Below are 25,931 nucleotides of genomic sequence, written 5' to 3' on the forward strand. Positions count from 1 at the left end.
TTTAAAAGATCATTCATACATCCTGTCTGATCAATTTCTATTTTTGATTACTTAATAAGTATATACATACATATATATATATACACACACACAATTCTGGAATTGGGAAGAATTAGAGTTTTTATTGAATGAAAGTGGTTTCTTCTATTTTAATAGCTTCACATTACTTAATAAGTATTTCATATTTGGAGAAAAGAAAATGCTCCATAAAATTCATCTGTAGAGGGAAAAAAGTCTAGATTAAATATGTCTATGACAAACAGCTGATGGAGTAGCTCAAGTGGTAGAGTGCCTGCCTAGCAAACCTAGCAAGTGTGAGGCCCTGAGTTCAAGCCCCAGTACTGCCAAAAAAATGAACTCTAAAAAAAAATTGTCTATGACCACTTTTTTACATCACTGCTTTCTCCTATCTTCCCATCAGGCCTACATTTCCCTCCCTTTCCTCAGAAACTGCCCAGCCTTTATGTTTTCCTGGCCTCAGATTCCTGGATATTATCATTTCTATGATTAATTAGTGGGGGGAGGGAGGGTGGTGGTGAATTATTTTGCATTTCCTAGTATAGGGCCCAAGTCCTTATGCTCAGTCTTCTGCACACTTGCCCAGGGCTTTGGAAAGTACAGTTTTGCAACAGAAACATTAATGATGCTTTCCTGATCCTCATGGCCTGTGTGTTTCTTATTATTTTCCCTTGGATGCAACCCTTGCCTTTTGTTCCAAAGCTACAGGAGGCTGGTCTTTGCTCCTCCCAGAGCAGGAAGTCTTCTGTAGTCACCAGCCACTTGTATAGTCAAAGTCCCTTCCTCTCTCTTCTACCTGGCATAGCTTCTGCTGCAAAATTCTTCACTTCCTGTCTGCTCTTTTGCTGGACCTCCTAATAAGTGTCCCCACCCCAGCTTCTTTCCCTTCTGATCTTTTTTATACACTGCAACAAGATCAAGTCTTCCTGAAACAAAATTCTTATCATCTCACAGCTCTGCTCAAACATCTGCAATGATTCTTCGTCACCTACATGAGGGGAAAAGGTCCAATATTTTGCAGTGATCCAATATATATTTGTCATGTACTTTTTAATGTGTCAACCACAGCACTTACCACTATGGGATCTGTACAATGAGTTCTACTTTTATATTAAAACAGACATGGGAAAATTTAAATAGCATGGCTCCAGCTCCCATTTCATCCTAGTACTCCAGCCCTGCATATCTGACTGCCAGATCTTACACTCAATATGTTTCCAATTCAACTCACTCTCTTCTTCCAAAATCTATGTTTTCAATCTAATAGATCCATTTTCTAGGTTCTCAAGAGAAGACAGATATAAGTCAGGGATGTCGGGAGATTTGAGATACAGAAGATCTTGGCTATGAAGAGCCCCTGAAAACCCAATTATTACATATTTACTTTCTTGGTTGTGCTTATGAGAATATAGAAGTTCAGAAATTGAAGAGACATGTCCCCACTGTTGTGAGCATATAGTTAGTGGGAGAAGCATGGAGCTTACGAGAAGGGATCAACTGTCTGGTGTCAAATCATCACCCAAAATGTGCCTCCCAAACCTAGGTGTCCAGATTCTTACTACCTAATCATTCAGTTTAGGAAAAGGAGCCTAGAGCATCTCCATGTACTTTGTTAATGTTTTTATTCTTATCTTCCAGCAAATTCCAATAAATCCATATACTAGAACTATAATTATATCTGTGAATATCTCATACAGAACAGTCTTACAAACATTATCTGATTTAATCCTCACAACAAAGTCCAGAGGTATGTTTTTACCACCTTCATTTTATAGATGAGAAAGTCACACTTTAGAAAAGTTAAGCCTTGACTCCCCTTCAGTGCAAGACATATCTTTGATTTCTAATATATCTAAGGCACTAGGGGTAAAAAAATATATGAATGGAGCTCTCTTCTATCAATGATTTTACAATCCAGGGAAGTAAGTGGGCACCTGAATTAATGATTTCCACACATAATACGGTGTGATGACACAATAGGCAGAGGTTGCTGCAAAGCAGAGAGAAGGAACTACCCATTGAACCCACAGACAAAGGGAAGGCAGAGCAAGGAGGCAAGAATCATGTCAACTCACGTGGAACTTGATTACAGAATTAGTTCATAGACAGGGAGACTAGAATTTGAATTCAAATGTGTCTGAATCTCTAGTTCATGTTTTTCCCACCATCTCTGTACATGGTAGATGTTACAAGGTATAATCATTGAATGAATAAGTGAATTTATGCATCTACTTCTTCCAATGTCAGCCCAAACAGTAACATTGGCTTTGAAATTCCCATATTCTGACCAGCTGAGCTAATCTACTATTGCACCTTAGGAAATTCCATGAGGGCTCCCCAGCCACAGGGCAAATCACTGTCAACATAAGAGGCCCTAATTCACTTCTACAAACTCTCAGAATTGGCTAGAGATGAGACAAACTCTAGAATTGAGGAGAAAAGACTTACCATATTTTCAGAATACTCTGTGATCTGAGCTATGCAGACAAAGAAGGAAAGTGAACTAATTAAAGCTCCCAGACTTTAGCAAAGATTCTCATAGAATCCCACACTGAACCTCTTTGGCTGCAGATAACTCTTGATGAGGATAAAAGATCCCAGTTCTCTTACATCCACTTCTCATGTGGTTCTGGAAGGAAAGCCATGATCTCCAAGACTTGCAAATCAGAACAGTGTCCACATCCTCAAGTGATTACGTGGGACCCGCCTCTCCTCCCACAACCTCCGGCTCTACTATGTTTGTGGAGCAGATGCCTCCATGCCAGCCCCTCTTTTGTATTTCCTGCTCTTTGGCCAACATCTCTGCCTTCTGTCTCTGTATGCTTGACATACATATGCAGCCATTCTTGGAGCGTGTGTGTGCCATCATTTCACAATTCAAAAATCCCAAATAAGAGACAGGTGGTGGAGTTCCCCAGGGGAATTAAAAGAAGGACTCTAAGCCCACACTGTCTGAATCTGTCTGCCCAGTGAATAGCCAGAAGTGGGTTGGGACTGACACTACGTGGGTTGGGACTGACACTATGTTTACAGGTGTAAAATATAGATTCCACCCAACTCATACAAGGAAATTTTTTTTTGGTCCCATACTTTCTCTTGACTCTTTCCAGATCTTTGGGAAATTCAAACTTACTTTAAACAACTAGTGGAATCAATTTGTGGAGGAGGAAGTCAGCTCAATGAAATTATAATGTCTGATGGACATTCAGATCTTAGCTAAGCAGGAATCACAATCTTTCAAGGGAAACAAAAACTCCCACATATAATCAATTGATATAAGAGACTATATGAATTTCTCTTCTAAGACAATTAAGAACCTGTTAGAAATTCTGAAAAATACTGTGAGTGTTGAGAAAGAAGATTCTAGATTCCTATCATTCATCCAAAGGAAGAGCTAGGAGCCCCAAGCCCCTGGAAGTAGAACTTGGAGTAGATTCATACCAGTCAGGAACATCTAACAACATTATTCACACAACCAACAATTCAGGAATAACTAATGTAATAGGAGAAATTTTTAAGCAATGAAAATAAGATTCTTGCTAGCAGTCCAAGATCTTCTCTGAGAGCAAAAGTCTTTGGCTAATTCTTAAACCTACTTTTTATAAGCTCTATAAATACTGGGAGCAAAAATGAAAAATTGAGACCTTGGAAAATACTGGCTCAAAGTGTTTCATGCAATAAACACACACACACACACATTAGACTCCAGAAATTTCCCCCTGAAGCTTTATTGTTATGATACCTTCAATCTCACTCAGAACTGTATTCATACTCAGCAAGAGGGACATTAAGAATAAGCATCTCCAAAAGTAAAGTCGTCCTTCCCTCTTGGATCATGTACAATGCAGATGCTGAGTCCCCAGGATGGCATCCAGATTTCTTAGCCCAGCCCACAGTCACGGCTCTTTGCACCCTGGCAGCTGCTCTCCTTCCCAGCTTTATCTTCTGTCACTCTTCCACCTACCCTATGCTCCAGGTAGACTGAAATTTGCTCCCTCTCCTCCACCCCACATGCCCAGAACAGGTCTCTCTGGGTCCTTGTCACCTATGTCAGCTCCAACAATAACAACTGACTCACACCTTTCCTTCTGTGTATTGAATTGCTTCCCAGTTCCAAGGTTTGGCCCAAGCTCCACACCCTCCATATTCAGGGCATTTGTTCTTTGCACATCCCAGCAAGAAGTGCTTTCTCCTTCCTTTAACCATTCGTCACTCTCTTGACTCATGCTTACCTCTTTGTGAGAGTAGTTCTCAGTTTGTTCCTTTTCTCTCCTTTTAGCCCATGAGAAACTTAGGCAGGGATTATCTCTTATTTATATATTTATGTCCATTTCCTTTCAAACTGCTTCAATAGTTCCTTACATATCACAGATATTCAGTAAACATTGCTCTTATTTTAGCAAGTAAAAATATTACACAAAGTTCTTGAATCTCATGAACAAATAAGAACTTACTAATCTCTAGCCCACAAGCTGTATTTTTAGATGACTGAAGTCCATCCTCAGATTATGCTTTTCAGAGCATTCCTGGAGCCCTGTTCATCCAGAAATGTCTGAGCTGACCTTTGTATGTTTTACTTCCCTTTCCCTTTGAAGAGCTTGCTCCCTCAGTTTCTAATACACCCCTTCCCTCTCTGGTGGTACACCCACAATAGCTATGGGCCCTCTGATTACCTGTACACAACCCTACCATTTCTAAAATAGTTCTGGCACAGCCAGATTCCAAAATCTCAGCCACAAGATCACAGTATCTCATTTACCACAGCCATAATCCACTCTGTAACCAGTTAGCCCCAATTTCTACTCCTTCCTAGTGATACCTCCACCTCCAACACTCCAGGTTGTGCTGTCTCCATGCCCTAGAAAAAATGTCCTCTAGGATATACTTCAACAGAACCTTTTGTCAGAGATGCATCAGAAACAGACTATCCCTAGGCCATTGCCATGGAAAGTATCTAACCCATGAAGGAAAGTCAAGCTACAATTGGAAATACAGACATTTCCCTACCAACGAGAAATTAATGTTGGCATAGTTGCTCTTTTAGCCTCCCTGAAAAAATATTAAGAGAAAGAGGAAAAAAAGAGTGTGAGTGACAAATAGAAGAAAATAGATGGAAGAACAGAAGACCAAAGAGAAAACAGGAGAGAGAGTAGGAGAATTAGAATCAGAAGGAAATAGGAGAAGGTGGGAAGGTGGAAGACATTGGGGAGAAGAGGGAGCGGAAAGAAGAGGGAAGAGGAAGACTGGCTGACTGTACCTGCATCTGATAAACACAGGTCATGGCAATCTCCACCATCTTCCCCTGGGAACTCTAAAGTCCACCATGGGACAGGCTCCCACTGACTTATTAGAAATACTCATTGCTATGAAATCTATGCCAGAATCCCTACCCCCTAAGCAAACAACTAACCAGAACTCAGGGGTTTAATCTCCAAAGGCTGTAGTTAATGTCTGCTCTCAGTATCCATTAAAGATTCAAGCTCTTCAAAAAGTAAGTGGCCATGCATACAGAGCAATTCACTGTTCCAGATTACCTATTAATTACTCTCCCTTTCTACACCCATGTTCCAGTTTGAAAGCTAAACAATTTGGTCATAATATTAATAAGGAAAAGGAAATTGAGACTTATTAAAGCTCTAAACAGACTGAAATAGTTTCATCATTCCTAGAAAAAGAATGAGCCTGGGTTATTAAACAGAAGGGCTGTCACCTGCAGGAGTTGAGGTACTTACCATAGTTCCAGGTGTATGAAAGTGGGGGGAGGGGAGGACACCCAAACCAGGCCTCACTTGGCAGGACTATATATAGTGTGTGCCTTGGATATGGAAATAATGAGTTCTGAAAATAGTTATTTAAGATTGGTGGCAGAGAAAGAAAAGACCACAATGATAGTTCTTGAAAGGTAACGCAGAATGATTCATAGATAAATAATGTTTGAGAAATCTAATGTAATAGAGAAACCCTGAAATAGCTTCTGATTAGTGGCTAAGCATAGCTATGAATTATTCATTCTGAAATGTCCACTGTGAAGATTCTAGTTAAGACCTCTTGGCTTTCCACTACCAAGATCTATCAAAGAAAGGAACGAAGGAAGAAAGGAAGGAAGGAAGGAAGGAAGGAAGGAAGGAAGGAAAGAAGAAGGGAGGGAGGGAGGGAGAGAGGGAATATCAAAAAATACTACTTTGCTCTTGCCCATACCCAATAATCATTCATCACTCACAAAACTCAGAGGTTCACATTACTTACTCAAGCATTCATTCATTCAACAAGTATTCCAGAAGCTGTGAAGGATACAGCAAAGTCAGTGGGTTCTTACTGAGCATCCTGTGTGCTGGAGACACAGACATGAAAGAAATGTGGTTTCTGATTTCAATAAGCTCCCGGCTAGGAAGGCCTGGAGGGCATGAAATTGTCACAGCTCTGTATTTACTGGTGGGATTTGAGCCTGCCAAAGGATGAAGCAAGAAGTCCATTCACATGAAAAATCACCTGCAGCAGAACACCTTGACATGTGGGAAGTTTCCTAATAAAAACTCAGCAAGCTTCTCCTTTTGTCTCAAGTCCCAACTCAGTGTTCTACAAATCTGAAATAAGTGCTCCTGGACTAGCTGTTATTGTACATTATTGTTCCTCCAAAACTTTATTTCAGACTCTTGTCTTATTATCCAGATTTTGAAGGTTGTATATTGTTTTACTGCAAGTTACTTCAAATTATTGGTAGAGAAAGCAACTTATATATATTTTAATGAATTGTAATATTAGAAAACATCCATCCATCCAGGAACCTCAGAGGTTCCAGTGGGTCCTGTAGGGATGGACAAGTTCCACCATGAGGCCAGATGCCCTGAATCACTCAGAGCTGGGAAAAAACCCTTGGCCAGGGCACCCCAGGATTGACCTCTAATCTGGGGCTGGTCACAACTGGATCAGCAGAAATGGAGTTTACTGGCATTTAACATCAGGTTTCCTATATAATTCAATACATTTCTCCTCATTTGATATCAGCTCTAGGCACAGAACTCAAGTCTTCAACTTTCCCTGTGACACCAGCCAGTATTAATGGGGGTTTACACATCCTTCCTCTACCACTTTCAATTTCATGCAGTGACAAAACTTCAGTGACAGGCCCTACTTACCTCAATGGGTGCAGAGCATTCTCTGTAGAGCAGAATCCTCAAAAATAGAAGGCCTCTGCTTCTCTTCAATTGTTTCGGCTTCTTCAAAATATTTCAAGCCACAAGCCTTGGAACTTTCTAGAGCACTGAACCCCAGGCCACTTGTAGATCTCCCTTTATGGATGGGGGAAAAAAGGAAAGCAGTATCTTATTACAAGCTTTTACTTCATTTACATTTATCTCCTTCTTGGCATGTCCACCCACGACTATGCAACAAAGCTTCCAAGCACAGCAAACCCTGGAGGAACTGGGCACATCCAGACAACCTCAAAGAGACCCTGTTTATTCCTTCCTGTATGTAATGATTTACAAATTAAAAAGTTATTATACATTAATTCCATAATAACAATTATGTTAACATTAATGATAGTTTTTATGAAAAAATGTACTTTTTTCAAAGAAGATTTAGTAAGAGTGACATTCTTTTACATTTTTGGAACTCTCTTAAGTTTTAACTTTTACCATATTTCTGCTCTTTAGTAGTTGGGGCTTACCTCATTAATTCAGAAAACTGTGCATTAACAATGTCTGACTCTACACATATAACACTATTTACAAACATTCACCTCTTTTGAAATACAGTCATTAGTGTCACATCATGAGGGAAGAAAGCAGGGTGCAAGAATCTATGAACTATATTCCTGAAAGCTATTTCCCTGTAGCACTAAGGTGGCAAAAGAAAACCCACCTCATTCAGCTAATTTAGTCCACACACATTGAAAGCTTCAAATGTTAATGTGGTTTAGACCATCTGGTTTACTTCCTTGCTCTGAGATTTACTAGTTGTACAGTCCCCACAGGTCACTGAGTTTCTTTCTGCTTATTTGAATAATGGAACTAATGATGCCTGTCTCATAAAGTTATTGAGAAGAATAACTACAATTATGTATAAAACCTTCCTACTCAATGCTAAATAACTGTCATAATAATTGCCATCTTTCATTTCTGTGCTATGAACAGAAATAAGGTATGGGCCTAATTTTACATCCTAGAACAAGCTAGCTTTTCAGGAGCTCCAATGGTCTAGCCTCTTAAAATGTCTAGAGATACAGTATAGGAGACATGGGCAAGTAAAGATGACTGAGGATGTTTTGCTGACCAAAAAGGAAATTTTCTTAAGTGTTTGTCATCTGTCTGATTCAAAACGAGAAACACAAGAGTGCCATTCTCCTTTCCATCTCACCAGGTCAGGAAAATGGGCACCAACAATGCCTGCATTTGTTTCAGCATTCCAAGTATGTTTCTGAAATTACACAGCCCAGTGTGGTTTACATTTATACTTCCAGGGAACCTAGAGAAAATGCACTAGGTTGGAATGAGCTTCTCGGCATGGATGATTTACTTTTGAACTACATCAGGAGTAGAACAACCACCTGTAACAAAGACAGGGAGGTGTATTATTGCTTCCATATACAAATGAGGAAACTAAGGTTCAGAGATTCTAACTAAATTTCCCAAGGTAGCACAGCTAAAAAGGGTAAGTCTGGATTCTAACCTAAGTCTGTCCTACAACAAAGCCCAAGTTTCATTTATTCATCAGACAATGCTCCAACTAGAAAGGGTGTCACCCTGCCATGACATGGCAAGCCAGTGGTTTCATAAATGCTGAGATTTCACAGTAGATACAAAGTACATCTAACCAATGGTTCCACCAAGCCAATAGTGTAATAAAAATAAAAATAAAAACTCTTCTGAGCATCATTCCTAAACTAGACACAAAACAAGATAGCAGAATACCAAGACTTTATTAGTTTTGGATTGCTGCATATTATTTCATTTTTGTAATTTAAGTTTAACTAGTATTTTATTAGTAAGTTAGTTGTTAAGGCTAGTACATTATTTCAATTTATAGATTGTTATTTCAATTCATAGCTTAATAAGTTAATGTTAATGTATGCACAGCAGTCCCTCAGTACCTGTGACAACAGCCCCGGGACCCCTGAGGATATCTGAGTCCCTTATACAAAGTGCCACAGTATTTGCATATAATTTTATGTACATCCTTATATGTATTTTAAATTACTTATAATACATAATAAAATGTAAGTTTTCCATAAACAGTTGCAATTCTGTATCATTTAAGGAATAATGTTGAGAAAAATCTGCATACATTTAGTAAGGCACAACCATCAGAGGTTAAAAATATTCTCAATCTGAGGTTGATTGAATCCATGGGTGTAACCCTTGAATATAGAGGGACAAGTATACACATTTGGGTCGATGAAGTAAAAAGATAGGAAAGAATCAAGTACTACCAGAAGGGGAAATCAAACCAGTTGAATGTTCAGCAAAGACATTGATGGAGTGAAGAGGTACATTTAACCTCACTCTTGAAATTTAACTAGGACTTAGGTAGAAAGAGTAAAAATGAAAGTTTAAGAAAATAGAACAATTTGAATAAGTTATAGGGTGAGAAGATCAATAAATCATTGGCTAGAGGCCAGGAACATATAGAAAGAGACACATAGAAGAGAAAACTAGAAATTGCTGGAGTGGGAAAACAGCTGTGGATGCTGGCAGGGGCGCAGCATGAGTGATACAGAAAAGGCTTTGGAAGAAAGGGATAGCAGGTTATGGGAAGCTCTATGAGGTTGAACCTGGAGTGCAGGATGCTTTAAAGGAAAGCAAGAGGGTCAGAGTGACCAATTAGAACCTGACCTAGAATAATGATGTTAGCAGGGAAAAGAAATACTATGGAGGTATAATGATAAGGGTTGAGACTGACCCATGACTACAGACAGTAGGACAGAAGGAAGAAGTCAGAGAAGGCTAGGTTTCCAACCTGCATGTGATCAGAAGCACATCCTTATTTTTTTTAATGCCTGGGAAAACCAAAGGAGAAATTAGTTTTTAAAGGAATGTTTGGAGTTTGACTTTGAAGGTAAAGTATTTGGTTTCCTTAAAATGGAAAAAGATAGACACAGTCAGCAGAGAGGTAGAAATTTGAGTGTGGCATGAGAGTTTGGTGTTAGACATACCCGTTTGAGCTTCAACTACCTAAGGCAGTAGGGGAAGTCTGAGACAGGTGGGATAACCCGGAAAGAAGAAAATTAAAGACAGAATCTTTTTTTTTTTTCATTTTTCTTTTATTATTCATATGTGCATACAAGGCTTGGTTCATTTCTCCCCCCTGCCCCCACCCCCTCCCTTACCACCCACTCCACCCCTTCCCGCTCCCCCCCTCAATACCCAGCAGAAACTATTTTGCCCTTATCTCTAATTTTGTTGTAGAGAGAGTATAAGCAATAATAGGAAGGAACAAGGGGTTTTGCTGGTTGAGATAAGGATAGCTATACAGGGCATTGACTCACATTGATTTCCTGTGCGTGGGTGTTACCTTCTAGGTTAATTTAAAGACAGAATCTTGAGGTCTACTCACGTTGGGTGAGTGGGAAGAAAACATCTCTGTTTCCTTTACTCTTTCCAGGTAAGAGTTGGGACAATTTAAAAGATAGTTCATCCTTTACAAAACATCAGGAACTCTTGATCTAACCCAACTCCCTCATTTCATAGATGAAGAAAACCCAAACTCTGAGCATTAACCAACTGATTTATCCAAGGCTTCACAACTTCTATATAGTAAAACTGAGACTGCCATTGAGACTTGCCTTAGCAGCTGTAATAGTTTCCCATGCACCACATGACAAGACTGGGTACAGAGAAGCCTGAGAACAAACTACAAACTTCACTTGTCTCTGCTCCATCAGTCCAGCACTGTAACTGCGCCAAACCATATAATTAGCGCAGGGGTTCAAACCACATATTATTCATCTTCTCATCAATGCTCCCTCTAACTTTGTCCCCTACCCTCCACTTTCAATTACCAATGTAGCAAAATCACAGCTTATTTTCCTCTTCTCAATATATACATGATCTCATACTTTGGGAGTTGTAAGGACCTTAAGAGTTCATCTAATAAAAACCTTGTGGGAACTGGGGCGAAAAGGAGCTCAATGACTTCCTCTAGATCTCCAGTTAGTCGTAGATTTCAAACCCAAATCCCAGCCTCTTCTTTCTTTTCATTGCCCTACCAACCTCTAAAAAAAAAATACTTATTTTTCAGACAAATTCTCCAGTCTCTTATTTCTCCTAACATATGCTGTGCATTCTTCTTTCCTCAAGGTGCTTCTTCTAAAATAAGGCCCATGGTCTGATAAGTTTGTAAGCTACCCCTCTCTTAAAGAGACAACTTAGTCCAGTGGAAAGTAGTTCCTGTGGAACACTCTGGGAAGGCTTGCAATAAAGAAGTCTGTTTAATTGTCTAAAAGTATTCCCAAACTTACTTGACCACAGAACTCTGGCACTGACCCCATCCCTGTTGTTATCTATTAAAAACCCACAAGCTTTCAAGGACTGTACTTTGGGAAACACTGCCTAAGTCTCATTAGCAAGATTTTTTTTGAAGGTCCCAAGCAGTAGGACCCTACTGAGTGGCCCTCACTATGGGGACCAGGCAGGGAGACAAGGCAGTTGATGGAAGAAAAGAAAAAAAACAAATCATTGCTGTCTGTTCCAGAGCCATCTGCTCTGCCAGCAACAAAGGATGAGACATTTTTACATGGGACCCTGGTCCTAAGCCTAAGGCCTTCAGCTCCAATCAAGAGTTCTTGTGGGAAAATAAACGTTAGATCTATTTCTGCCCACCAATGACAGTAACACTATCTTGTTGGTCCTTCCACATCCACTGTAGCTTTTTCTCATGCACTTCACCACTCTCTGAAACCTCTGGACTTCTGATCACATCTGGACTCCTGAAAACAGATGCTAATGAATCTCCCTGACTTAATTCCTTCTCCCCTGCAATTTACCTTACATGCTGCTGTAGTACTCATCTTCTTACAGCAATACCACAACTACTTTCAGATTAAAGAAATGTTCGAACTCTACAACACCCAAAGCTCTCACTAATGTCATCAAATGCATTTATGCAATACAATGCAATGTAACCTATACTCCCCCAGGTAACCTTCCCACCACCCTGGGTTCATCTTCCACTGTCACCTGAGCCAGCCACAGCACTCTGACTGCCAAGCCTCTGTCTACTGCTCCTTACTTCCTGCCTGTCCTTCTGATTCTTACCTTCCAGCATCCACCACTAGTCCCAGATGATCTAACCACTTCAAGCTTACAAAATTTCAAGTCAAAAACTAGGAAAATTAACCTCTTACAGGGCATCAAAGGCATTTAAATCATTCTAGTTCAATTGACCTTAATTTTAGAAAAAGAAAATAAAATTTATTTTATCTCATCCTGGAGGACCCAGAGAACTTCACTACTTTTTCTTCTAGATAGAGCTGTGCTTTCCTTCATCTTCTCATAGGCTTCCTGTGACACTTGGCTCCTGGAAGGGAGAGTCTAGACTGAGTATATTAAGTGGTATTTAAAAATGTATCTCTAAACTTTCCAAGTGGTCTAGCCAAAAGAGTATTCTTCCCAAGAACACGTTCTCTCTTGACAATAGCTCAGAATAAAACAATCATGGTTCTTGAGAACCATGTCCAATGCAGTGTTTCTGAAAATGGGGTCCAAGGCAGGCCTGCAACAGGATATACTGAGGGAGGATGCTAAAACAAATACAGCTCCCTGGACACTGCACAGAAAACTTCTTATTCATTAAGTTTGGAGTAGAGCCTGGGAACTGCATTTTTTAAAAAGCATTCTAGATGATTCTGAAGCATACTTAACTTAGAGAACCAATGGCCAGTAGAAATGACAAGTACATAAGGAGATAACTTTGAAATAGTTGTACCTACTTTGCAATAAAAGAGAGATTCACAATGTATAGTGGAGGCACACAGATGTTCAAATTCTGGTACTGCCACTTGTTTGTCATGTGATTGACCATAGGTTCATATGTCCTCCTTTGTAAAATATGAAAAATATCTACCTCATGCAATTATTATAAGTTTTCAATGAGATTTCATGTACAAGGTGCTTAAATTAATCCTTGTGAATAATAGACACTCATCCCTCAGAAGTATTATGATTTATGATTTGTCTTTTTAATTATTAATGACATTGAAAGGAAAGGGGACAGATCAAAAAAGTTATCCAAAAACTATAGAGCCCACAGGATGCCTCAAAGTATAAGTGTAATTCTTACAATCCACAAGACTTCTAGAATTTTTTTAAATTTTTGTAACTTCCATTCTATAATTTGACATTTTAATGCAAGAAATAACCAACTACCATCATACAGCATCTTCCTTTTCGTTTGTGTTTACAGTGTGCAAATGTCAAATTAAAGCCAGATCAAAACAAGAACCAATCTAGAAACAGAAGAAGTGGTGGGAAAACTGAGTCATCGCATGGCGTGGGGCACCCTAATCTATTCAGCCATAGCAGCCAAGGCTGTCTTCGTGCTGTGAGCAGATGTGTGAGTCGGAATCTGACTTTTTACATACCAGCAAGTACCAGTTTATAAGGAGAAAACTGAAGCATAAACACACTAAGCAGAGTGGTTCTGTCCTCAATTCTATTAATAATTGGATTTAGATACTCATTTAGTGCCAATTTCTATGTCATCACAATGCTAACCTTATCTTCAAGTGAATGGACAATTTAGTAAGTTATCAAACGATATCTCATGAAAGCTGACATTTGACAATTGCCTACTACAGAGTTTCGGTTAAGATCTGATTTTCCTGAACTTATGAACACTTGAGACTATTAGAAACAATTTGTGCAACATGTTTCCATCAATACAGATTCTCTGCAGGAGTATTGGTATATTTGAATATTAGCCCCACATTAAACTTAGAGCAGACTCCAGAGACACAGGATTCCACTCTGTCTCTCATTTCTACAATAGTGATGAATTTTAACAAAACCACATCATCTGTTGCATTAAAATAATGTTTTCAATTTAAACTTTACTGATTTATAATTGTTTGATTTCATTTATAAAGTTACTTTGGCTTCATGGTTGTATCAGAACTATAACCATAAAAAGTGTAGTTTTAGTTTCGTGCATATTTTAATAATATACTAATAAGTGATCACCTAAAGTGCTGAAAACTTTTTCCTATAATAGGCTCATGTATTATTCAGAGTTGAGTAATACCAAATTGGAAAGCCCCAAAGAAATGTTTCTTGAGAGCTAAGTGTACATTATTAACATCTCGAAAAGGCCTGTGTCTGCCTAGTCACCAGGGGTGAGTGACACAGAATCTGCTCCATCTGCAACTTGTGACCAGAGCCACCCTTTGTAGTATATCAGGTCCATGTAGCCTCTGGCCACTGCTTCAAGAACTTTTTAATGCAACCTACCTCACCACTAGCAGAGCCATTATTCTTGCTAAATTTACTTCAGAGTCTGATATCCCTTTGATAATGAGTAACTGAAAAGAAGTTTAGAAGATTTTTCAGCTCTATACATGATATTAAGCAGCAGTTAATTTGCTTATTTACATATTGCATGACACTAAATTTTTAATTGAGAGTCTTTGTATATATTTTTTTCTTTTTCAGTAAAGGAGTTTTGAGAGAAGAGAGAACAATCAGTGGGAAAGGAAGGGATAAAAGGTACATACTTCTGTTATCAGAGGCCTGAACACACCCACGAGGAAAGGCTATGATCAGGAGAAAAACAGCAGCTCTGCCCATAATCAGACCAATAGAAACCAAATGTAGGGTTGTATCCTGACACAGAAAATGACTAATCACCACCTTCTTGGAAAGCCATCTTCTGTATATTGCTAAAATAAAATAAAATAGCCCTTCCTATAGTATATACCCAATGCATACCTACATATACTATCAATTCTTCCACATTTGCATTCACAAAGATATTGGCATATTTCTTCAACTTTCACAATGATTTAGAATCAGCATTTGAACCCAATACTTCTGACAGCACACCCAGTGCTTAGAACATTTCTTCCATGATCTTGAGACTCTGATCTTACAGAATAACCAATTGACAGAGATTAACTGAGCTCCTTTATATCCTCAAGGATATATAGCATATAAAACTTTAATTACTCTCCTCTAAGAACTTTCCCAACCAAAAATAAGACTGTGTTAAGAATATAATAAATTTTTCTATAATATGTCTTGAGAGTTCAGTAAGCACTCACTTACAGGTTATGCTATAAAGTGAGTTGTAGAGATCACCTAAGACATGGTTCTTGCTAAACTACATGACCCAATGGAAAGAATGGGGGAATCTAAGAAGTAAGATCTGAGTTAGATGGCGGATCTAAAACTTGAGCTGGCCTTTAAAGAAGAGTGGCTAACTCAATGCAGAGAAACTAAAGCAGATACCTTAAAAGCAACTGAGGCCAATAGGAAAAGGGGAACAGGTACTAGAGAAAAGGTTAGATCAAAAAGAATTAACCTAGAAGGTAACACACACACACAGGAAATCAATGTGAGTCAACTCCCTGTATAGCTATCCTTATCTCAACCAGCAAAAACCTTGTTCCTTCCTGTTATTGCTTATACTCTCTTTACAACAAAATTAGAAATAAAGGCAAAATAGTTTCTGCTGGGTATTGAGGGGGTGGGGGGGAGAGGGAGGGGGTGGAGTGGGTGGTAAGGGAGGGGGTGGGGGCAGGGGGGAGAAATGAACCAAGCCTTGCAGGCACATATGAATAATAAAAGAAAAAGAAAAAAGAAAAAAAAAAGAAGAGTGGCTAAAATGAAAGGAGAAAGGGGAAGTGGTTATTCAGAGAATATAGTGCTGGGGAGACCATAGTGACTCAAGACTTAGTTGTGAAAGTGAATATGGGTATGGGTGCTGTCCTGGTACAGGACAGTGATTAGCATAATTGAACTGGAAGATGTAGAAATTTTATGATGTCCTTTACAGATGAGATAATGTTAAGTGCAAAGAGGTTAAAATTTTAAAAAAAATAGTTGCACAAAGTCCCACTCCTAGTAGATGATAAAATTAAAAATAGAATCTCACCTCATTAACCCTTGGCTTATCACTTTTTCAACCATAAATAAGACTATGTGTTACTCTAGTTAAAACAACTTCAACAACCATTTTAAGTAATAGTTATTATTTGAATGAGGTTACAAAAAGATTTTGACCCATTGTCTATCTGCTGAAGCCCCCAAATATCTGCTATGAATCTGTTAAATAAGTGTTTCTCAATAATTTTAAATGCTTCTACCTCAAGTAACTTTATTAAATCAAACTGGAGCATTCACATTTAGAATACAATGGTAATACTTATCAGAAAAACAAAATTAATCATTTTGAAATATAAACACTACTGATTATTACTATATCACAATATCTGCCTTCAAATAAGAAAGAAGTAAACAGCAGAGTGTTAGAATTTGAGGACTTACAGGAGAATTTTTCTTAAGTTAACTTTATTATTTTAGAGCAGTTCTAGGTTCACAGAGAAACAGATCGTTCTCATGTGCTACCTGTTCCCAAATACATACAATCCCCCCTGTTATTAACATCTCTCACAAAAGTAACATGTTTATTACAAATCATGAACCTATGATGACACATCATTGCCACCCAAAGTCACAGTTTGCATCAGAGTTCACTCAGGGTGTTAACATTCTATGGATTTTAACAAATGTATAAGACATGTATCCACTATCCAGAATCATACATAAGAGTTTCAATACCCTGAAAATCCTATGTACTCTACCTAGTTATCCCTCCCTCTCCTAACCCTTGGCAATCACTAGTATTTTTACTGTAGCCATAGTTTTGCCTTTTTCAGAAAGTCTTATAGTTGGAATGATACAATATGTAGCCTTAAAGACTGGCTGTCTTCACTTAGTAATATGTATTTGAATTTCCAACATGTCTTTTCATGACTTAATAGAGCATTATTCCATTATGATCTTATCATTTATTATGCTTATTAATAGACATATTTTAACAACAAATTATTTGTGGTCAATATAAATTATTAATAACAATAAATTACTGTATTATTGAATTTTAGCACTGAATAATATTCCATAGTCTGGATGAACCAGTTTTCTATCCATTCTTCTCCTAAAGGCTGTCTTAGCTGTTTCCAAGTTAGGGCACTTAAGAATAAAGCTGCTATAAAGATCCATATGCAGGTTTTTGTGTGGACACAATTTTCGATCCATCTGGGCAAATATTAAGGAAGATGGCTGCTAAATCATACGGTAAGAGTATGTCTAGTTTTGTAAGACGTTGCCAAACTGTCTTCTACAATATCTGTCCCATTTTACATTCCCACCTGCAATGAATGAGACTTCCTGCTGCCCACATCCTCCCTGAAGTTTTGAATTGTCAGTATTTTGTATATTTGTTCTTCTAAGTATATAGTGATATTGCATTGTTGTTTTAATTTGCAATTCCTCAATGACCTATGATGTTGAATATCTTTTCATAAGCTTATGTCATCTGTCTATCTTGTGACAGTCCTCTTTTTTCTTTCAATATTGAACTGGATAGTCTGCATCTTTTGACTCTCCATATGACCTACTTTATTTTAATTTTCTTTTAACTAGTTGTCTATTTTCTTATTGTTGAGTTTTAAGAGTTCTTTGTGTATTTTAAATAAAAGTCCTTTGTCAGGAATGTCTTTTGCAAATGTTTTCTCCCAGTGTGTGGCTTGTGCTCTCATTTTATTGACATTGTCTTTTGCAGAGAGGAAGTTTTTAATTTTAATGAAGTCTAGCTTATTAGTTATTTCTTTCATGCACAGTGTCTTTACTATTATATCTAAAAAGTCATTAATCACTGTACTCAAGGTGACCTAGATTTTCACCTATATTATCTTTTGAGCTTTATAGTTATGCATTTACATTTAGGTCTGTGATACATTTTGAGTTAACTTTTGTCATCTACTCTGTGTGTAGATTCATTATATTTGCATGTGGATGTCGAGTTGTTCCAGCACCATTTATTAAAAAGACTGTATTTCCTTCACTGTGTTATTTTTACTCCTTTGTCAAAGATCAGTTGACTGTATTTATGTTGGTCTATTTCTGGGCTCTCCATTCTGTTCCACTGATCTATTTGTCTATTCTTTTGCCAATACCACACTGCTTTGATTACCATAACTTTATAGCAAGTCTTAAAGTTAAGTGGTGCCAGTCCTCTTTTTTCTTTCAATATTGAACTGGATAGTCTGCATCTTTTGACTCTCCATATAACCTACTTTATTTTAATTTTACTGAGACAGGATCTCCATATAAAGGCCAGGTTGGCTTTGAACTCACAATCCTCCTGTCTCATCCTCTTGAATGTTAGGACTACAGACATGTACCACCACACTTGGCACTCCATATAAACTTTAGAATCAGTTGGTCAATGTTCACAAAATAACTTGTTAGGATTTTGATTGGATTTGGATTTATTTTTAATTTCCTTTGATGCTATTTTTGCATTATCTCAATTTTTAAACTCCAAAATGTACACATTCTAAAATTAATATCTAGCTGAAGAAGAGCTAACTATTCTTGAGGGAATTTGACTCCTGCTATTCTCTTCTTTAGATCAATTTGTTCTCCTCAATCTCCAGAAGGTACTTTGTGAAGCACAACTTCAGCAGCCTTTGTAACCTTCACTAGTCCTCTAAGTTTTATATGCTTTGGGGAAGTTATAATACTTCAACGCATTGAGGTGTAGCTCCTATGAGGACTATCAAGGTGAGAACTCCTTTCATAAGACTCAAATCATAATTCATTTTACTACCAGTGAGCGATACAAGTGGCATGAGTTGGTATGATGGCACTTTAAAACTGCCAAAATCATCCATGCACAATTCCCCAACTTTACCATGAGCTGTGGGAGTTTGTTTTTTTAATGCTTTGACTCAGACATAGAATGATAGGCATAATTATGATGATTATGGTGGTGACTGTGGCAACAAAGACAATGATGATGAAAAAGAATACAACCACAACAAAGAACATGGAAATATTGGCTTTATACCTTGTTTACATAGACTGATGATATCTCTTTTATCAGTAATTCAACAATATTTTATGTACTTTAAATTTTTCTCCTGTCACTGTTGTATGTGTCTTGTTTTGAAGTTTCTAAGGACAGAGACTGTCTTTTATTCTAGCTCCTTCATTTTCATTTGTTCATGTATTCATCAGGTATTTAATGAATGCCTACTATATCCAAATATTATTATGCTAAGTCTTAGAACAGAATTGGGTGTGCACTAAATATATAGCAAATTTTTTAATAAATGAGAGACTTTAAACTATAGCTACATATCATAAAAAATTTGAGAGGGAGAAATATGAGTTAGTTTTTCCATCTCCAAAATACAAAACATAAAATAGATGTTTAATAAATACATATTGAGCAATTGATGAAAGTAGAAAATGATACTAATGCAAGATGTTATTAACAGAGTATAAAGGTGGGGGTAATATATGAGAACTCTGTATCCTGTTCTCAATTTTTCTACAAGACTAAAGCTGCTCTGAAATACTGTCTATTAATTTAAGAAAGAAATTATGGAAAATAAAATGTTAAATTTCAGGTCTTTTTTTTTTTTTTACATCTGGCTATACTGACAATTGCCATTCAAGAACTATTTCAGCATTATTTTTAATTCCAGTTCAGCAAATGTTAAAAAGCAAAATCTTATTAACCCAGTCTTGAACAACAAGTTTCTAAATCATGTTTTGTCCATATTCATACTATAGTCCCCAGAACCTAAAGAAAAGATTGTCTAAAGAAATAAATCATCATAAATGACCATACTCTTGTTGATCATAAAACCCTAGAACAAGCACAGGGCAGAGAGCAGCCTCCCAATAGCTGTTTGCTGAGGAATGTAGAAATCAATGCAGCAAGAGCAAAATTATGAGAGAGCAGTTGGGATGCTATGAAATTAATAATTGATAAAAATAGAGCTTCTGAATATCTAAACAGTTGGTATCATTTGGGATGGGAAAAAAATCAATGAGAAACTATCTTAGACATGAGAGTTCATTGAGATTTTTATCAGTTCATGTTAGTGAACTGATAAAATTTAAAAGTTTTAAAGAAAAATGCAAAAAAACTAGATTTAAAACTAGATTTTAAATTTAAAACTAGATTTAGCTCATCTGTAATCCTTCTCCACCTCAATTTATTCTGACTCCCTAAGCCACTAAGACCCTAAACACAATCTAGCATTACAACAGATTTTGCTGGATTAGGCACCTCAAAGCATGCCAATGGGCATTCCTACCTACTATATTTATAGGTACACAGCTTTCCGGTTTCCCATACATTATCTTGTCTGACCCTAAAAGGGGAGCATAAAAACTCATGAAGAAAACAAATGAAGAAATTGTAACCCAGGAAAGATAAAACCCCTCAAGAAATTAGAAAATGATGGCTCTGGCACCAATACCTAACAACAGAACATCATGCCCTCTCCCTCTCGTACTGTAGAGGCCCAGACAGCATTAACCTCTGAGTGGTAGGTTGAAAGGTTTCCCCAAAGATTTCTCTGGGGTCTTTCTAGGCACAAAATGCAAGCCACACGACAACTGGGTGTACAAATGTATTGAAGACAATGTCCAGTGTCCAGTGTCCAGTGTCCAGAAGTCCTACTGAAGCAAGGAGATTTGGAAGCTCTTTGCTTTTGCCTTGCTCTTCCAGGCCTCAGTGATCCTTGGGCTAACTTAAAGTTGATCTTCCTCAGTGTGAGAGGCCAAAGTGAGATTCCAGCTAATGAGTGCATAGTTTGACAAATGTCAGGATTCTGCATTGCTTGGAGAATTACAGAAACTTGGAAATATTAACTAGTTCTGCGTAAAACATTAAGGACAGAAAGCAAAAATTAGGCAATCAGTATAAGAGTATTGTTTTCAACCGAATTATGTGAATAAAGCGTGCTCAATTGTAGCATATTCAAATGCACACAAATACAATTAAAAGGGAGGGAAAGTTTAGGGAGCCCATCAGTGTGGTAGTTGTTGTTCCAGTGAATATCCCTGGACGTATAGCTGGACATCTGAGTTCCTTCGTTAAGTTATGTTATTTAAAAATCTTATGCACAGTGTCTTACACTAGTAGGTAATCAATAAATGCTTGTTAAACAGAATTAAGTCAAATAGAAAAAAATGGAAATGCCTAAAGTACTTGAAGATTTATCAGCATAGGTACTTATCCCTGGTTCACGTTGGAATCACCTGGGGACACTGGTTAAGCTCCAACTCCCATCCTGCACCTTGACTTATTTTGATTTAATTGGTACAGAAATCTTTTCAGTCAACCTGACGTTCTGAATTTATTGGTGAGAGCTGCTTTGGGATGCCTGGGATGTTGGATACATTTCTGGACTGAGTAGTCACTGTTGGGAAAGAGTTGATTGATTCATACGTTGCAATTTCAAACAGCACAGGAGGTATAAAGGGTCCAGTGTGTCTGTTTTACGGACAGGTCACCATTTATGTGAGCTGGCACAAGACGTTAGCAGGTCAGTAAAGGCCCATTTTTAGATGGATATTTGCTTTCTGGATGCCGATGAGACCTGTGTTTGGGTTGTGTGTTTAAGGTGTAGGTAAAGAGCATCTAGCGAAGGAACTTGGGAAAGATGTCTGAGAGTTAATGCTAATTTAAAATGGTGTGGCATTAATATGTGGTGACCACTCTAATTTTATTAGTATCTAATAAATAGGCAATCACATGGGAAGGTTTGAACTAAATTCATAACATGAGATACAGACTCACATGACTTTGAGTCTGGGAAGTGACTGTAAGGCAGGAAGAAAAGAGTGAGTTCACAGTGAGGCTGGGCAGAAGAGGTAGTGATGAGGCTCCCCTGGATGACGCTTCTGCTTGCACTTGGACTGTTGAGATTTCTAATTAAAAGATTCTGGAAAAGCCTTCTCCACTCCACTTACCTTTGAGGTTTATAAAGCAGGTGAATCTTAACCAGAAACAGAGTAAGGCTTCTGCTGTATGCTATTATATCCCACCCCTAATACCCTGCCTTCCAAGAGCAGCTGCAACCCTTCCAACAACAGGCATAGAACAGGTAAGTGAGACAGAAGATGAAGGGAGATGTGCCTGCAGAGTTAAGATGCACCAGGGTCCAGGATCTATCCTTGGCTAGATATGAAGCTCCTTGAATATCAATGTCCTTTGAGAAGAAAGTGAATGATCAGTCCTAACTAAACCCTTCTTGTTCAGAGTCAGCACGCATGCAAGTAATACTTAAAGACGCCCAGTGTCCTTCATCCTCCTCTACTTTGGATAAAGAATCAGGACAAACCAGGCCACCAGAGAAAATTTTCAGAGAAAAACCAGGAATATTCCCCACAAGGAAGGATTGCTTCCATTCAAAGGAGATGAGCATGAAGACGGAGACCGCCCATTTCAGTTTCACAAACAGCCAAATCCACCTGCCTTCCCACAGAGAGAACCAACTATAAGACCCAGCTGGGTGGAAGCTGCCTCACATTAGGTTCTGGTGTTCAGTAAGCATAATCATAAAAGCTGACACAATTCAATCCTTTATAGCCTTCAGAATCCATTCACATCCAGTATCTCTGAAGACAATACGGCTGGAATGTGCTGGGCCCTCTACATGCTTTTAAGTGCTCTACCACTGAGCTACAGCCCCAGCCCCAAGTATTCTTATTCTTATTCTTATTCATGTAATGAACACAGATGTCAAATGCAGAAAGTAGTAAAAGGTAAAGACAGAATTTGACCTGAGTCTTCATATTCTAAATCCCAGGCTCTTTGCATAACAAAGTTAAGTATATACCAAGTGTCTAGATATCAACCTGCATCTGAGACTCAGATAAATTCTCATCCAAGTGCAGAAGTGGCCTCAAGAAGGAATCCAAACTACTTCTTAACTTAACATCTTTACCTCCTGGTTACCAAGTGAAACATGGAATTTGACTCCAAAAGTAAGCAAGTACATGTGTGGTGGGGGAAGGAGGATTTTTGAACGTTATTCAGGGCTCAAGATTGAGAGCTGGACCTAATGAGTTTCAAATATGTTAGTTGCATTTCCTTGAGCAACTCATTTCACTTCTGTAAGCCTTAATATCCTCTCTGCCTTACAGAACTGTGAGGATTCAACCCAATAATGCATGTAAAGCCCTGAGCATGGAACCTAGTACATAGGAGGGTCTTAGGTGTTAGCTTTATTTTATTTTCCGCATCCACCCAAGCACACACAACCAGAGACCTTGTTATCGCCCTCCTCTCTATGGCTGATAACTAATGTCTTTGTGGTAACTTGGTAATGAAACTTCCTCTATTGTGTCAGCCAGAATAAACCTTTAAAGGAACATGAAAGGACAGTTATGGAGGAGAAAGAACTATGTAGCGAGAACCTTGGTTTCCTTTTTAGCTCCACTTTGTGCTGTGAGACCCTGAGCAGGTGACGTCCATGAAATGAGGGGGTCAGAAGATATCTCAAAGACCTTTTGGGGGGCTCTCATTACCCCAAGAAAAGGATGCAGAAAGCAAACAGTCGGCAAAATGGTGCTGAAGCCCCTGCCAACTTGAGTAGCGGGAATTCTCATCTCAAATGGCTGGCCTGAGAGTTTCAGCCACTCGGAAAAACTCTTTCCCTTTGGATGTAACTCTTGAACATCAGCCTGGACTCAGAGTTCCCAACTGAAAACTGCCCCAAGTCATTGGATAACAAAGGAAGGGCACCCTGCCCCAGCAAGGAAATGAATTGGAAAGCTGTATTTCATAATCATCAACTGAAAGTTCTCCATATAGCCAGCCTCCCGCCCTGCCACCCCAAACCTCAGGGTGAAGCCGCCCCTTCTCTAAAGTTGCCTTTCTCACAATTAGATCAGCAACTGCCCTGAAGCACAAAAAATGCTTGGCTATGTTCTCTCTAAAGCAGAGGACCCAAAGACACCACCACTAAATGCCTGAAAGCCTAGCTCCTGGCTCCACACTCTCCACCCTGAACCTGACTCTGCAATCGGCCTGTCTTGCCTGCCAACATTTTCAACTCTGTTAACGGTGTTTATTGTATTGTGCGGCTGCTATGGATTCATCAACTTTGCTTTGGCCCTCTTTGGTTATTAGCACTCTTTATTCTTCCCTCCACAACGCAAATCCAGACCCCCAGAAACGTGGGATCTGACTTCTCAAGTCTATGGTGTCCTGTTCCCTGCCCTTCCTTGCCTGATTGAAACGTCCCTCTTTTGAAACTTTTCCTGACACACCAAGAGCTTTCGTTTTCGAAAAAAGAAAAGAAAAAAAGACCCAAATAACTTACTTTCATCCAGGGGTGCACAGTTTTGGAAAGAAGAAAACAGAATTATAATCCACTGCGTTTCCCCCAACCCCAAAAGAAGACTGTCGTGAAGCGCTTCTTTTTCCACTTTGCCGGTGAAGGAGCCTGGTGGCAGGCACACATACACAGGCTGATGCAAGATGCCTTTGAGAGAAACCTCACATTCTGAGGATTCCTGGGAAAGCGCCAGGGATCCCAGCATCCAATATATTGCACATTTGGTTTCAATTAGGAAGGGGGTTGGGGAGGGAAGAAGGAAAGTCACCAATCAGAGCTGTTTTCTGTTTAGAGACTATTTCTTTTGACCCAAGGGACCATCAGCAAAGCTATAATTTACAGCAAAACCCATTCATAGAAGAAAAAATATGTATAACCATAGGACAGACTTAAAGACATAGCTCCCTTCCGACTTATCCTCGCCCATATACATCTCCACACCCTCCCCTCCAGCTAAGACTTGGTCCCCATCCTGGGACGTTTCCCCTCCCCCACCCTCCCCCACACACACCTCATTTTTCTTACTTGAGCTGAAGTTATAAGCACAAGTTCAAGTTTAGAGTCTCTTCCAATTGAAGCTTCCCAGAGAGTTGGGTCACATGCATGGAGCTAATCTTCATGAGAGTTCTGGCCATGAAAGCTCAGAGCTAAGTCCTCCTCAAAAAAGATTTGATTTAATCCCTTCCCCCCACTGCCTCCTCTTCAAAAAAACTGGATGCTTCCAGAGTCCAGGATTCCTTCTTTTTTATTTTTTTTTTTCCACTCAACTCTCAGTTGGCTGCTGCTGCTTGAGGGTCTGTTTCTGTCTGTATTGGATTCCTGCAGCTAAATGAAAGCACAAGCATTTACAAGGAGTTTTTAAATTATTTTGTAAACTTTTTTTTTTCTTCCTTTCTGTGGCCAGGGCAAAAGATCATGTGAAAGTGGTGTGTAGGCGACAGGGGAGGAACCCTTGCTCAGTTATCCAAATGATAACTAATAACCCTCTCCATCCATCCAGGCTCTAACCTTAACCCTTTAGAGCCTGGATTGCTTCTGATCAAGCACCAGACCTGGAGGTCCTGATTCTCTGTGAGTGTAGGGAGTGTAGCACAAGGAAGTACTCAAGAGCAGCAGACCCATGGAGCAAGACAGATGGCAAAAGGCAGGTTAAGAAGACAGCCTACCTTTGAGAGCTGGCCTCCTCATAAAGATATCTCCTTCTCCTGGGTTCTTGAGCTATCACCACCTCTTCTCTGCTTATCCTTGATCTGGACTGTACAGCCTCCAAGATCTGCAGGAAAAGAGGTGGGGCCACCAAAAAAGAAAAAGGAGGGGAACATCTCCACCCCCATAGTAAGTTGGGAACATGAGATGCTTCATAAGGGGAACAGTGAAGTAAGGAAAACTGGAGTGGCTATGGAATTAACGTGGAGATTGTCAGTGGTAAATCCCTAAAAGGCTCAGAAGTGCAACACCAGTCTGAGAGTCAGAAAGCAGCTGTAATGTCTGTGTTCCACAGCTGAAAGAGGACACAAAAAAAATGGAGAGGCTCTTCAAGAGACAATGA

The 25,931-nt window shown here is 38.9% G+C and overlaps 1 protein-coding gene across 6 annotated transcripts in view; it reads right to left on the reverse strand.

The window, feature by feature from the left end:
- Ddr2 (discoidin domain receptor tyrosine kinase 2) overlaps positions 1 to 25,638 on the reverse strand; it is a 126,783-nt gene extending 101,145 nt beyond the window's left edge. For 2 of the 6 annotated variants that reach the window (XM_074047627.1, XM_074047623.1), the window contains exons 1-2: positions 24,368 to 24,572; positions 7,155 to 7,307 (exon numbers count right to left, since the gene is read on the reverse strand). The gene's annotated coding sequence lies outside the window, so the exon portion shown is untranslated. Of the gene's footprint in view, positions 1 to 7,154; positions 7,308 to 10,171; positions 10,196 to 24,367; positions 24,573 to 24,907; positions 25,197 to 25,548 lie in introns of those variants that run through there. The other 4 variants (XM_074047625.1, XM_074047624.1, XM_020170637.2 and 1 more) reach the window with 4 other exon arrangements.
- Between the last annotated feature and the right edge of the window lie 293 nt (positions 25,639 to 25,931).

The sequence above is a fragment of the Castor canadensis genome, chromosome 11 (genome assembly GCF_047511655.1).
Source record: "Castor canadensis chromosome 11, mCasCan1.hap1v2, whole genome shotgun sequence".
NCBI classification, from domain to species: Eukaryota; Metazoa; Chordata; class Mammalia; order Rodentia; family Castoridae; genus Castor; species Castor canadensis.